Source organism: Gallinula chloropus (assembly GCF_964237585.1).
Source record: "Gallinula chloropus genome assembly, chromosome: 3".
Taxonomy (NCBI): domain Eukaryota; kingdom Metazoa; phylum Chordata; class Aves; order Gruiformes; family Rallidae; genus Gallinula; species Gallinula chloropus.
The window spans coordinates 50,296,181-50,300,270 of NC_140087.1; positions in this window are offsets into that span (position 1 = coordinate 50,296,181).

Genomic DNA, 4,090 nt, shown 5'->3' on the forward strand with positions numbered 1-4,090 from the left:
GCCCAACTTGCCCACAGTGCCACAGAGATCTGAGAGGGACAGTGGCTGAGGAGATGACTTTGTACATGCTGCATAACATCCTTTTCCAAGGAACTCAAAAGAGGCTGCATCTACCCTGGCGAAGAGCTCATGAGGTCCAGAGATTTTGCAAGGCTTTAAAAATACTTGATGCCACATCAGGCACAATGTGGAGGAGATGAGCCCAGAGTCCCTTCTGACCCTACAGTTCTGTCTCTCTGAGAAGTAATTTACCAGAAATGTTGTGTGTTTGGATGTGTGAGCATTGGTAATCTGCAGGAATTATTGAAAAAGAGGCAAATGTTTAGACCTTTCCTAGATAGTATTGCTAAACACTATTTAGCAATAGCAGTTCCGAACGCAGTCTTCAGGAACGCTGGGAAAATAGCACTAGGCAGTTTTTGAAAAAGGTTTTAGTAACATTTTCTCATTTATGGTGGTAGTAGGAAGAGTGTTTACATTAAATAGTTTAACTTCTTAGCTTCCAGAGCTTATGCTAATCATGTACTTTAAGGAACATAAAACCTTTGTCAAAGTACAGCTTTTAAACAGACAATTTCAAAGCATAACAGACTGCTTAACAATCCTCACTAAACTCATGATCAAGCTCCAGCAGAAAGAAATTCAAAAGCACCATGGGCTTGAGTTGGGCATATATAAATAAAACCAGTATTATGACGAATAGAAGTCGTCCTGATTCCGCAAAGCACTTAACCAGATACTTACATTCCCTAGATATCACAGGGATGTAAGCATTCAAGTATTCAAGCACGCCTGCCATTTAGGAATCTTAAGACCATGCTTTAAACTCCACTTCCTAATGAGAGAGGTTTGAAATGACAGGGGAGAGAGCATAAATCTGCAGTGGAAAGAGACCAAACGGCAGAAGATCCCATCACTCCTTCATGGTGATCCAAGGTCTGCATGTTTTTAATAATGCTGCTAAGAAATTGAAGAAGTACAGAACTGAAGTTCTTCTAGGAACCTTACTTCTGCCTCTGGTCCCTACACTTCTGCTTCCAGCGTTTCCCCATAACATGCTGAATGGAGAAAGGGACTGACATGTTTTTCTGCAGAGAAACCAAAACTTTTCTCTAAACCATTACAGCCTGCAAACACTGTGCTTATGGATACGCATACCGCTTTCCTATTAATACATTGTTTGCTTTTTCACAAGGGAACAAGCCAGCATCATTATGGCCTAAGACAGTACACTTGGGTGCAGTGCAGGGCAAAGAACATGCACCTTTTACTGGGGAATGCAGCCTGCCTTTGATAACCTTGGGGTGACTAACATGGGATTGGAAGAAGTAAAGGCAATGATACAAGAACAGTGGAATTGATGTGTCTGTGGCTTCAGTCTGAACAGGCTTTTAGGGCTAAAGTGAAGCAAGTCGTGAACCTCAGAAGGGATAAAGACAAGGGAAAACTGAGGAGGAAAAGCTGGAGTAGGTGCTACAGGTCAGAGGCACAGGAGATCACGATATAAAAGAATACAAAAGAGAATCTTGAATAAAACCAACTGTGGTGCAGTACAGTGGCACACAGAAGTTTGAAAACCAGTTCTGGAAACGAAGAACCAGGGAAAGTATTTAGAAGAGGCTGGGATGTGTGACATGACTGGGATAAACTTTTTGAGCATGCTGCTGTAAAACGTTGCCAGCCTGTTGTTAGAGCAAATGAATCCATGTGCCTGTGTCTTGTCTTCAGAAATGACTGTATGGATTTTCTACCGTTTCCGCACATGGAGCCACACACATGCATGCTCACACACAAGTCCTTTTGAACTGAAAAGAAGTATGAGCAATGTCATCCCTCAAGTGTCCCTTTTAAAGAATTTTAAACCACTTAAACTAGGTTCCTAAATGAGAAAATAGTCTCAAGAGTAGATTTGGTATATTAAAGGCTCATTCGTGCAGGATAAGTAACTGAATAATTGCAAAGTTGGAAATGTATCTGAAGAAGCCAGGATTTATTACAGAATACTTTTATTTTTTTTGCTTACACAAACTTTATAATAGCTGTTTTCTCTGACCGTCCTTTTGCGTAATCTGGGAGCAGCCTCTGGGCTGCTCTCAAATTTACTTGGGCTTCTACAACAGCAATTAAGAATTACTGGAACTGTGCAGTCTCTGGCCATCAGAGGCCACGGCACAGAGCCATCCCACTCCCTTGGGCAAGAGTGGGAAAGTTCCCTCTGACCACCTGCTCCATCTGTACCTGCTTCCCAGCTGGGGAGCTGCCTGCTGGGTGGGGGAAGGACTGTTTCCCCAAAGCCCTTGCTCCAAAGAGCAAGCAGCTTCACCCTCAGCTATTAAAGTGACATATGGAGGGCTTCTTGGTTTGGGGGGCTTGAAGGGGGTGTTTTGTTGTGGGATTTTTTTAAATCATGTTACGCAAATCAAATGGATACAAGGATCTTCCTAGAACTGAAAATACTTCATCAATGAGAAATTTAATGTGAGAGGGCAGTATTTTCTGCCTAAATTTTATTTCAGATAGCAGGGTATAAACTGTTGTGTATTGTCTGCTGCTTCCTGTCCAGAGACATCATCCTGTACGTGTAAGGGCACAGCAGACTGCAAGCATGCTGAATGGTACGGTCTTGACACCTTGCAATGAAAATGCTCTCTGAATTTGGGCACTGTGTTTATAGAAAAGAAAACACAATTGCCTTGTGGTAAAGTGCTTTATCATTAGAATGCTCCAATGCTAACAATGCAATGAGAGCAGAGGGGGAAATTCTCTCACCCACATGTGGATGTGTAGCATATTTTGAACCAAGTACACATTTATATACAATGCATCCACTGTTTACCCTCATTTAGAAATGCCATACGTAATGAAAAATATGCAAATATTTATAAACATTCCTTAACCTGGATAAGGTCTGTACCACACTTAACGCTTTAAATAAGCGCACACGCAGTGCTTGGGTGGCGGTGCCGAGTGTAACGTCTTGAAAAATGACCCTTCAGTAAAAGAGTCTGACGCGGAGTGTCGCGTTGAGGTACCTGCCAACAGAAACCTCTGTGAGGATGTCACTGGGAGAAGTGGAACAAAGCCGGGGTCTCTGTCTGGATTAACCAAGGAACTTGTAAAAAAATTAGCATCAGCTCAGTATTTATGGGCTTCCTAATTAGTAATCTGCTGGGCTGCCAACAGCTATTTTGAACCCTTTCACGTTCTGGGCAAGGCAGTTTCACTTGTATAAAACAGATGAGCAGGTGCCCTTAAATCTGGCATCGTAGGGTTCTTGGCCCCGGCGGGTCCCGCGGAGGCGACGCGGGTTGCTCCGCGCCCCGCGCAGCACCCCCGCGCCGCTGCCTGGCTCCAGCCCCGGCGCTGGGCGGGAGGAGACGCCCCTGCGCCTCGCCAGCTCTCGCAGTATTTGCCGTTTACCTGCACATCGCAGACCGCGGAGTCGTGAAAGCCCGAGCGCTCTTTAAAAGCGCGTAAATAATGGAGGTAAGGCAGAATGAATGAGTGCGGCGGGCGCTGCGTGGGGAGAGCGGGCTGAAAGCCTCACCCTTTTGACGGATCAGGGCGTCGAGGAGGTGAGGGGGAAGAGGGTTTGGGTGGAAAAACCATCGATCAGCTTTGTAAGCACCCCTCCGAGCTGGCCGTGCTCCGGGAAAGCTGCCCACCCGAGGGCTTCAGCGGAACGCTGCGGGGGTGTGGGGTGCTCCCCGCAACGTCCCCTCCCCTCAACGAGCTCAAAAATCCAAAAAAGAAAAGGTGGTGGTGGCGGGGAGCAACAGCCCTTTATTGTTATCGTGGTTGTTCCTCGCCTCCCCTGCCCGCTTCGCAGGCGGCGCTCCGCGGTGCCAGGATTTCCCTGCAGCTCGCCCTCCCCTCCCGCAGCCCCGCCGGCAGCGCCGCCTCCCCGCGGCTCCCGTTCGCCGCCTGCGGCCCCGCGCCGCGCCCCCGGGACACGGGGCGCCGCCGCCCGCGCACTGACAGGCGCTCACAGGTGCCGCGTTCGCCCCGAATCGCGGAGGGCTGGCCCCGCTGCCCTCCCGGCTCTGCACCGGCGGGAGGGAGGTAGCCAGGAAGGGAGGAGCGGCGGAGC